The following is an 11506-nucleotide window of genomic DNA, read 5'->3' on the forward strand; positions in this document are numbered from 1 at the left end:
AAACATTTTCAAGGATGTTAGCACTCCACTAGATCCTAAATGCATATGCAATGAGTTAGAGCATCTAGTGGCACTTTAATAATCGTATTTCGATACAAGTTTCACCCCTCTTAATAGTATGGCTATTGATCCTAAATGTGATCACACTCTCTAAGTGTCTCGATCACTAAAATAAAATGGCTCCTACCACTTATACCTTTACCTTGAGCATTTTGTTTTTCTCTTTCTTCTTTTCAAGTCCAAGCATTTGATCATCACCATGGCATCACCATCATTATATCATAATCTTTATTTGCTCCACCACTTGGAATGTGCCACCTATCTCATAATCACTTTGATAAACTAGGTTAGCACTTAGGGTTTCATCAATTCACCAAAATCAAACTAGAGCTTTCAGCAGTGTCAGCTCAGTTAATTAGTGGTGGCTTTAGGACCTCTCCTGCATGAGGATCTCCTCCTCGTACTCCTCGATCACCTCCTCAAACTCGTGATCTCCGATGGTCACGATCTCCGCCAACTCGTTCTCTACATGCATGCGATGATAATGCAACACTTAGTATTACGATAACAACAACTCTTAAAATAATAATACATTTACCAAGCTACTAAGCTAACTCTAATGACTAAGATACTAAGCTAGCTATCATTTTCATCAAGTAAAGTGTTGGTTTCAAACACCTAGCTTTACAAATAGAGGATATATCTTTATTTCTTCTGATGATTTAATGTATATTTGAAACAAAGAGCATTTCATTACCCTTACGTTAAGTCTATTCTAAAGCTACAAAAATTATAGTGAACACATAATAATACCATGATGATGCTATAAAAGTTTTAGGGTTTTCGCTATCACCAATCTTCCATAAAAATTCCTACAATAATTAACCTAATAATATTAAGCACTCTCAAATGATTTAATAGCTCCTAGTATCAGCAAATATATATATGAACTAAATACACTAACAGATAGAGCACAATTTTAGAAACTTAACAAAATTGGTTTCACAATTTTTAGATACCTACATGATTTTATATTAATTACCAAAGTTTAGCTCAGAAATACAAATGAAAAGCTATTTCTATTCTCCTCGAAAAAGCTAAACTGATTTCGGCCCACGCGTGGAGGCGGACCGCTACGAGGAAGCCCGCGCGCTGGCACTCTTATAAAAATGCCTCGGGACTATGAGCAAAACAACCCGCAGTCCATGTTACTATTTCTACAGACAATCACTTTGCAATAAAACCCTTGGATCTTTCTCCTCTTTACAACGATAAGGTCCTGTCGATGTTTTACCATCGATAGCCTACCATGGGGATACCCGAGGCAGTATGTTCGAGCTTCAGCGTATGCGAAACTCAACGGTGAATGCAAGAGACAGTTGATTTATCCTGGTTCAGGCCCTCGATCGTGGATCGAGTAATAACCCTACGTCCAGTCGGCGTTTAGCCTTTGCGTTGGATTGATTGTAAAGTGTTGTACAATTGTAGTTCTCTGTCTTCTATCCAGGAGCCCTGCCCTCCTTTATATAGTCAGGAGGCTAGAGTCCTGGTCGGTTTATAATGAGAGTTCCTAGTAGGATTACTAAATAGTACTACTACTAGGATTATAAGGGAAGAATCCTAGTTAGACTAGATCTTCTCTCTCCCTTGTGGGGTATCCTGTGGGTCCCGTATCGACAAGCCCCTAAGCACTTCATGGTTGAGCTCGGAAAGTCTTGTTTTGCTCCTTCAGGTCTTGATGAGTAGGAACAGACGTCATCCGAGTGCTTTTTGGAGTGAAACCTTGTAGCGCTTCTTAGGATCTTCGAGTGGTGAGTGCTTTTTGAAGAAAAAGTACATCCATTTGGTTGTAGCCCCCGAGCCTCTTGCTATTTGGAACAAGGAGCTGAAGGATCTTGTCTTGAAGTTGCTCTGCCACTCCTTGATAGGATTAGTATGCTGAAACAGCAGGGTTTAATCGGCTTTGGTATTGTTTCGAGTTTTCTTCATCATCGAGTTCAGCCTTTGAAAGAGCGGGAGCACCTTAGCTTCGAGTATTCTGGGGCCGAGGATCCTTCATGCATGGTCCCAGCTCTTGAGCTAACCGGTGAGGGGGTACTCGAGCGTCTCCAGAAGATGCTGAAAGTAATGAGCGTTATTCCTCCTGATGTCTCTGAGTTCTCTACCAACAACCCGCCCCCAGCTGTGAGTTGTCTATCTCTTTGTTTGGGTACTTTATGTACTCTTGCTGCATCCATTTTTGCTTAGCTTTTTCTTGTCTTGCTGTTTTATCCTTTTTCGCAGGAGCTTGGGCGGAACTTTGTCGACCCGATCCCTCTTGATGTTCTCCCTGCCATGGCGGAGACTAGGGATAAACTTACTGGAACTTCTGCAACTAGTAAGTCCCAAACCTCTACAGCCCTTCCTAGGGTTTCTTTCGGATTTGTTGATGTATATGAAGAATATGTTCCTCGTCTAGTCCCTCACGGTCCTCGCAGTGTCCCAAAGAGGGGGCGAACGGATGGGTCTTCATCTGGCCTGCCTGTCTCCAAGAAGCCTCGCAAACCAAGTACTTCCTCAGGTACTCCAGTTGTTGCTAGCATGCTCTTAGGTGAGCACATTTAATACTCTTTGTTCCTTTGTTTTCCTGTTTCTCTCTTGAACCGAGTACTTTTTATTCTTTTTTCAGCAGGTGCTCTGGTTTCCTTAGCTAAGGGAGAGGAGGATGACGAAGTACCCCTCATCATGTGGCGGTGAGTTGTTTTTCATATTCCTATTGCATTGAATTTCTCTTCTTTGTCTTGACTTTTAGTCTTGAACTTTTTGAAGTAATCGAACGTCGGGTATGAGTTCTTCTGAGGCTCCCGCGCCGACTTCTTCTGAAGCTCCAGTGTCGAGTTCTTTGGTAGCCTTGGTACCGAGCTCTACCGCTCCTCTAGTGCAGAGTTCTTCCACAGCTCTAGCCCCGGCTTCTTTCATGGCTCCGTTATCTGCTATCCCGCTCCCGTCGCCGGGTGGTAGGGACGTTTTCGCCGTCGTGGTTCCCCCTGCGAGGCCTTCTTTTGGCTTCGCGAAGAAGAAAGTGGTTGGGTGAGTAGATTCTAGCTTCATCTTTTTTGCTTCTATCTTCCTTCTTCTGGTTCTCATCTGTGCTTCCTTTTATCAATTTTTAATGTTTCATCTTCTCTCGTTTGTTCATCGACTTCTTCTCAGCCTTCCGCCGTGCCATCGAGTTCCGAGCCTCAAGACTCGCAACATACTGTTGATGAAGTTGCTGTGGGGGCTTCGGAGCTACCTGGCGAAGTTGCGGACTTGGCGCCCCGGAGGTGACTATAGCCGTCGCGTCGGGTCCTTCTGAGGGATTGGCTCTGGCTTCCCTCGAGGTTGCTTTGGTCATTCCTTCTTCGCCCCAGCTGGCCTCTCCTTCCCCTTCTCTTGCTTCTGGCGGTCCCTCTTTTACCGGTGACGTGGTGCAACAGTTCGATGCCACCTATTGGCTATCGGACCTGACCGCAGCCTGGGGGAGCTTGTCGACCCTCGTGACTTCTTTTGGTGAAAAGCTCTAGGTAAGTTTTACTACCACTCCTCCTTTGCATGCTCGTTTTTCTTCTGTCCTTACGCCTTGTTTCTCTTTGTCTCTTTTTGCTCAGTCTTTCTCTCGTGATCATTCTGGCTTCTTTTTCTCATCTGAAAATGAGAGAAAGTTGTCTTCTGAGGTGAACACTCTGAAAGCCGATCTTGACCTCCTCCGGGCCAAGTTGGAGATAGAGCATCAAATGCACCAAAAGGAGAAGACCCTTCGTGCCCGGGTAGTAGAGACGGAGAAGCAGAGGGATGCTGTAGTGGAGTCTGTGAAGAATGAATGCAAAGGTGCCGCGGGTTCTGCTTGTTTCTTTTTGTATTTTGACTTCTTTTTTTGCTAACTTGTTTTTTGGTGTCTTGTCTAGTTCTCCGAGTTGAAAAGCAGAAGCTCTCAGAGAGTATCGATCAAATGAAGGCTCTTGTCCGCTCTAGTCATAACAAGGCTGAGGAGGTAATTACTCATGCTGAGGAAGAACTCGCCCTTGCTAAGCTGATTAGGCGTGGAGCTGACAGAGATCTTATGTAGGCCCAAAAAACTATTGAAGGCTTGTCCAAGAAGCTGGCGACGGCTACTGAAAATTGGAACGTTTTGTGGAAATCTTTTCATTCAGTAGCTGATGTTCTTCGGACTCCAACAGATGACGGGTAATCTTGGGCTCAGTTCATTCCTCGGATTCTAACTCGTTTCTAAGAGTTCGCGAAGAAGTGCGCTCAAGTATGTACCAAGAATTTGCTGGCCCAGGTCCAGGTCCTTGCTCCAGAGGCACCTCTGTCCAAGATAGCAGAGGAAGCTGATGGCCAAGAATACCTTGATGCCATTGAGAGGATGGAGCCTGAGGTCGAAGGTTTAGCCAGTAGGGTTGTAGACAGTCTTAATATTGATATTTCCCTTCCTAATGACAATGCCTGATCCAATTGACTAGCCTCTTGTAATATTACACTCCTCTTCAAATGAAGATTCTTTATTTTCGTTGATGTATTCCTTGCCCGGGTGTGGTCAGAGTTACTTGACTTGCTGAGTACTTTGTCCCCTTTTTGTCTCTGCCCTGTAAACAACTCTGTGCGTTATCCTAACGAAATCCCTCGATTTATCGAGTACTTTTCTTTTCTTCCTTTTTTGTGATCCATCGAGTGCTTTGTCCGCGCTATGATTTATTAGATGTAGATCTTTGTGTTGACAACCTTTTGTGTGCGCTATGTAAAAATGACTCGGCACAAAATGTTGCCCTGACAAACTTCGGCATCCGAGTGCTTTCTTGAGTGGTGCTTGTGCTTTTCTGAGGAAAAAAAGTATTCGTATCCAGATGTAGCCCCCGAGCCTCTTGCTTTTTGGAACGAAGAGCTGGAGGGTCTTTTGCTAGTTTTAGGTGTTAGCTTTTAGCTATCCTTATCGGCGGGCTCAAGCGTCTTTTTAGCTATTTTGCTCTCGGCCGGGATGCTCAGGCATTTTTTCAGCCATTTTGCTTTTTGTTTCGGGTGTTAGCTTTTAGCTACCCTCATCGGCGGGCTCAAGCGTCTTTTTAGCTATTTTGCTCTCGGCCGGGATGCTCAGGCATGTTTTCAGCCATTTTGTTTTTTGTTTTGGGTGTTAGCTTTTAGCTACCCTCATCGGTGGGCTCAAATGTTTTTTAGCTATTTTGCTCTCGGCCGGGATGCTCAGGCATGTTTTCAGCCATTTTGCTTTTTGTTTTGGGTGTTAGCTTTTAGCTACCCTCATCGGCGGGCTCAAGCGTCTTTTCAGCTATTTTGCTCTCGGTCGGGATGCTCAGGCATGTTTTTAGCCATTTTGCTTTTTGTTTCGGGTGTTACCTTTTAGCTACCCTCATCAGCGGACTCAAGCGTCTTTTCAGCTATTTTGCTCTCGGCCGAGATGCTCAGGCATGTTTTCAACCATTTTGCTTTTTGTTTCATGAAAACAACTCATTGAAAGTCATGACAAGACATGCTGTGGATGAATATCATCTTTATTGATCATGAATATAAACTAATACACATGTTGTCGAGAAATATTGTCCTTTGTCGATTGTGAACGTTGGTCCCTTGTGGCTTGCATATCTGTTTTTTCTTGAGTTGTTTTTACGCGTAGAATCTTCTTAGCTGGCTGATGTGCCATGTATTGTTGACTTCTCTTCCATCTTCGGTTATTAACTTGTATGTGCCTGGTCTGGTGACTTTTGTGACAATGAACGGACCTTCCCATGGACTGAGTAGCTTATGTCGTCCGTCAGTTTTTTGTATCCTTCTTAGCACTAAGTCTCCGACTTGTAATGATCGAGGATGGGTACTCTTGTTGTAGTGTCGTCTTAAACCTTGTAGGTATCTGGCTGATTGGAGGGTAGCATTTACTCTGACTTCTTCTGAGCTATCAAGTTCTAATCTTCTTGTGTGTTCTGCTTCTCCTTCATCGTATTGTTCTATCTTTGGTGATGTCCAGATCAAATCGGCAGGCAGTACGGCTTCTGATCTATAGACTAGGAAGAAGGGTGAGTAGCCTATTGCTCTGCTTATTTGAGTTCGTAGCCCCCATACTACTTTAGGTAATTCTTCAATCCATTTGGACCCATAGTCCACTAGTTCTTCGTATAGCCTTGGTTTTAATCTGGCTAGTATGAGTCCATTAGCCCTTTCTACTTGTCCATTGGCTTCTGGATGTGCAACAGACACGTAGTCTATATTGAAACCACAGTCTTGTGCCTAGCTTTTGAATTCTGTAGCTGTGAAGGGGAAGCCTAGATCTATGATGATTCGATTGGGCATGCCGAAGCGGTGCATAATGTCTTGGATGAACTCGACTGCTTTGGCTGCGATGTATTTCGCGAGTGGTTTGTATTCAATCCACTTGGTGAACTTGTCGATTGCTACAAAGATGTACTCGAAGCCACCTTTTGCTTTCTTCAGAGGTCCTACTTGATCCAGCCCCCAGTAGGAAAAAGGCCAAGCGGGTGGGATCCAGATAAGATTGTGAGCTGGCACATGGGCTTGTCTTGCAAACATTTGGCAACCTTTGCATTTTCTGACAAGTTCTTCTGCGTCTTTCAAAGCTATTGGCCAGTAAAATCTGGTGCGAAATGCTTTGCCATTCAGTGTTCTTGAAGCGGCATGATTTCCACAGCAACCTGAGTGTATTTCGTCTAGGATCTCTTTGCCTTCTTCAAATGAGACACATTTTAGGAGTACTCCTGATGATGCTGCTCTTCTATAAAGTCTATATCCTACTAGAACGTAGTTTTTGCTTCTACGAACAACTTGGGTGGCCTCTATTTTATCTGCTGGCAATTTATTTTCTTTGATATAGTCGATGAAAACTTGGCTCCATGAAGTGTTGATTACCAAGATCTGAACGCCTTTAGTCTGAATTTTAGGGGTTGTCTCACCGGGTTGTTTGATAGAGGGAACTGATAGCTCTTCTATGAATACGCCGGGTGGAACCTTCACTCTGTCTGATCCGAGCTTGGCAAGGACATCTGCTGCAATGTTGGAATCGCGCAGGACGTATAGAATTTCTAATCCTTGGAAATGTTTTTCAAGTTTCCGTATTTTAGCATAGTAAGCACCCATGTTTTCTTTGGTGCAATCCCAATCTTTGTTGACTTGGTTGATGACTACTGTTGAATCACCGTATACGAGTAATCTCTTTATTCTGAGGGTAATTGCCACTCGTAGCCCGTGGATGAGGGCTTCATATTCTGCTTTGTTATTTGTAGCTTGCCATAATATCTGAAGGACATACTTGAGTTGTTTTCCTTCTGGAGAAATGAGGAGAACGCCTGCACCGGCTCTGCCTAGTTTGAGTGACCCATCAAAGTAGATCTTCCAGTGGTCAAGGATTGTATCTGATAAAGGCTGTTGAATCTCTGTCCACTTGGCCACAAAATCGGCAATGGCTTGAGATTTGATTGCTTTCTGCAGGGTGAAATCGATGTTAAGAGCTCCGAGTTCAACTGCCCACTTTGATATGCGTCCCGTTGCATCTCTGTTGTGTAAGATGTCTCTGAGCGGGAAGTCTATCACCACTGTGATCTGGTGGCTTTCAAAATAGTGGCAAAGCTTGCGTGAAGTGACTAATAGGGCATAGAGTAGTTTTTGTACATGCGGGTACCGTATTTTTGATTCAGATAATACTTCGCTGATGTAGTATATGGGCCGTTGTACTTTATATACGCGTCCTTCTTCTTCTCTTTCTACGACTATTGCCATGCTGACCACAGCAGTAGTCGCCGCAATGTATAGTATCATATCTTCGTCTTTCCTTAGGGGTGTGAGAATTGGTGAGGATGTGAGGTATGCTTTAAGTTTCTTGAAAGCTTCGTCGGCTTCTTTTGTCCACTCAAACTTGTCTGTCTTCATTAGTAGTTTAAAGAAAGGTAACCCCTTTTCGCCGAGTCTTGATATGAAACGGTTGAGGGCCGCCATGCATCCTGTTAGTTTTTGCACATCTTTGATACTTCTAGGTGGGCCCATTTCTGTTATAGCTTGAATTTGCTTGGTGCTGGCTTCAATCCCGCGCTGACTGACCAAAAATCCGAGTAGTTGTCCTGAGGGAACTCTGAATACACATTTATTTGGGTTCAACTTCTATCTCCATCTCTTCAAGTTTTTGAAGGTTTGCTTTAAATCTCCAATCAGAGTGTCTGGGTTCTTTGTTTTCACTACTACATCATCCACGTATGCCTCCATATTTTCACCGATTTGATCCCCAAGGCAAGTTTGGATAGCTCTTTGGTATGTGGCGCCAGCGTTCTTTAGTCCAAATGACATGGTCTTGTAACAGTAAGCATCGAATGGAGTAATGAAAGACGTCTTGCTCTGGTCTTGTTCTTTTAATGCGATCTGGTGGTACCCTGAATAGCAATCGAGAAAGGATAATAGTGCAGACCCTGCTATTGAGTCGACTATCTGGTCAATGCGTGGTAGCCCGAACGGATCTTTTGGGCAATGTTTGTTGAGATCTGTGTAGTCGACACACATGCGCCACTCGTCCATGTTCTTCTTCTGCACAAGGACCGGGTTTGCTAGCCAGTCTGGATGAAGGATTTCTCTGATGAATCCGGCTGCCATTAGTTTTGTGATTTCCTTTTTAATCGCTGCCTTTTTATCAGGTGAGAATCATCGTAGCCGTTGCTTTATAGGCTTGGAGCTTTCATTAACATCAATTCTGTGCTTAGCCAACTCTCTTGGGACACCTGGCATGTCGGCCAGCTTCCAAGCAAAGATATCTTTGTTGTCCCAAAGAAAGTTGGTGAGTGCGAGTTCCTATTTTGTCGAGAGGTGAGCACTGATGGTTGTTGTCTTGGAGGTATCGCCAGTACCCAAGTCGATCTGCTTGACATCGGCTTCTTTTGGTGGCGTGATGATGCTGGGCTTTTTAGCCGGTATTTCTAATTCTTCTTGGCTCATCTCTGCAGCAATTGTGGCTATTTCTTTTCTACTTTGGTCATCTTGTGCTCTGGCTGCAATCTGGATTGCTTGAACATCGCAGCCAAAAGCACGTTTTAAGTCACTTCGGAGGGAAAGTACTCCATTAGGTCCTAGCATCTTGAGCAGCAAATACGAGTAATGCGGTATCGCCATGAATTTTGCTAGTGCCGGTCGTCCGAGAATTGCGTGGTATGATGACTCAAAGTCCGCCACCTCAAATTTGATGAATTCTGTATGGTAGTTTGAGGGTGTTCCAAAAGTGACTGGTAGAGTAATTTGTCTGAGCGGCATGGCTGCTTTGCTGGGTACTATTCTGTAAAAAGGTGTGCTTGTTGGTGTGATCATCCCGGTGAGTTGTAGTCCCATCTTCCTTAGTGTTTTCAAAAAGATGATGTTGAGTCTGGCTCCCCCATCGATTAATACTTTGGTGATAGTCATACCAGTAATAGTTGGATCTAGAACCAGTGGATAATGGCCTGCATTTCCCACGCTAGTCCATTGGTCTTCTCTTAAAAATTGGATTGGATATTGTGACCAATTGAGATATCTTGGTGTAGCCGGTTCTACTGTCATGATAGTTCGTAGTGCTAGTTTTTCTTGATGTTTGCTTCTGCAATCTAGAGCCCCTGAGAAGATTACTGCTACCGTTCCCCTAGGTTTTTGGAATCCTTTGTCCTCGTGGTTGTCTTTGTCTTTTTTCTATTTGTCCTCTTTGGTGTTCTCCTTACTATCCTTTCTTGTGTATCGATCATTGAAAGTGTAGCAATTTCCGATGGTGTGTCTCCCATTGGGGTGCAATGGGCAACGCGTGTTTTCAATGTCATCATATCTTCTGGGTTTGGAAAACTTCTTTGATTTGTCGGTCATTGCCACAGTATTATCTAGTCTACGTTTTCTTTCTTGATGTCTGCTATTTCGATGATTTTGCTTGTCCGGGTTGTCCTGGTTGCTTCTATCTAGGAACCTCTCTCGTGTTTTTTCTTCTGTAGTAATCATCTTTTCTACTGTTCATCTGAATTCTTCATTGTTTCTCGGATTTTCTTTGTAGAAGTCTTGAAATTACCACCTAGCCATGATTCTGTGAGAGAAAGCTTCAATTACTTCTTGTTCGGTGATGTCATGCACTTGAGCTCGTAGTTCGCCAAATTGTCGATAGTAATTTCTGAGACTTTCGCCTCCCTTTTGCTTGAGTCCTTTTAGTTCTGCATGAGTGATTGGGTGTGTAATGATTCCTACGAAATTTTCATAAAAAGCTCTTTGCAAGTCCTCCCAATTTCTGATGGATTCTGGATTTAATTTATCGAACCATTGGAGGAGCATAGTTTCTAGTGCCATGGGAAAGAATAGGGTTTTGATATCGTCGTCTCCTCTGGCTAGTTCAATTGATTGTGAATATATTCTGAGCCATTGCCTTGGTTCAGTTTTGCCATCATACTTGAAGTGGTTAGACGGTTTGAACTTGTGAGGTAATCGTACTGATGCGAGCCTGTTCGCGAAACAGGGGAATCTGTCGTGCGTTTCGGCTTCTTTGAATTCGGATTCGGCACCTCCTTCTAGCCAACTGTTGTTTTGATGGGAATAATTCTGCGAGGCTGTCTGAATAGGCACCCTACTTCTGGTCTTTCTTGGTTGTTCAAATTGGTGGCCTTGATTATGTTCCTTCCTACTTTCTCCGTTATGGCTTCCACCTGGCCTAAGTCTTTCGAAAGCAGACTTCCTTTGATTTTGATCTTCTTGTCTGTGGGTTGTTGATCTGGCGAGTAGTCTTGATTGGGCTCTCTCTTCATGCGTTCTTGGGATCGTCGACCGAAGCAAGTCCTGGAGCTGTTCATACTTCTCTCCGGGATGTGAAGTTGCCCTAAGTTCTTCTAATGCTTCTCAAATCTTATCGTAAGGCGTATTTGTCGTGCGTCTTTCTTCGACTTCTCGTTGTGATTTTCTTCTATCGTATTCAACCAAATCTGACTCGTATCTGATCCAGGCTTCCCTGCGCTGCCTAGCATAGTGTTGGCGCCCTTGCTTCAACTTGTTTTTCCTTTCTCTAGCTTGTTTTTGACTCTCGGTTTCTCCATCGTAGCCCTGGGCAAAGGGTGATATGTTGGATTCTGATTCATCTGATGACCTGACATCGGGTGCTTCTAGGGGATTTAATGGTGACCGAGGACGTCGAACCATGAGTACTTCCCGTGCGTGAGTCATTCTGTTGTTGGTGTTAGTTTTCATACTATCAGAGTTGCTGATGACTTCAGTAGATGCCTCGATGTCGCAGATCGAGTCTCCTTGGTAAGGTAGAATAGTTGTTGTTGTGCCGACTAGTTGGGTTCCGCTATCTTCAAGAACAGAACCTGGCCAGTGGATGATACAGTCTTGCGATGTTATCATTAGCACGAGGCCCTCCTAGGCTCCTGTCAGTGGTATCCCAAGCATTGGATTGAAAGATCTTTCGAACTGTCCCTGATAAGATGTTGCCATGTTTAGGAGTCCAAGTGGAGGAAGATCTGACTTCTTGAAGGGATTCTGCGCGTAC

The sequence above is a fragment of the Miscanthus floridulus genome, chromosome 6 (genome assembly GCF_019320115.1).
Source record: "Miscanthus floridulus cultivar M001 chromosome 6, ASM1932011v1, whole genome shotgun sequence".
In the NCBI taxonomy this organism is placed as follows: domain Eukaryota; kingdom Viridiplantae; phylum Streptophyta; class Magnoliopsida; order Poales; family Poaceae; genus Miscanthus; species Miscanthus floridulus.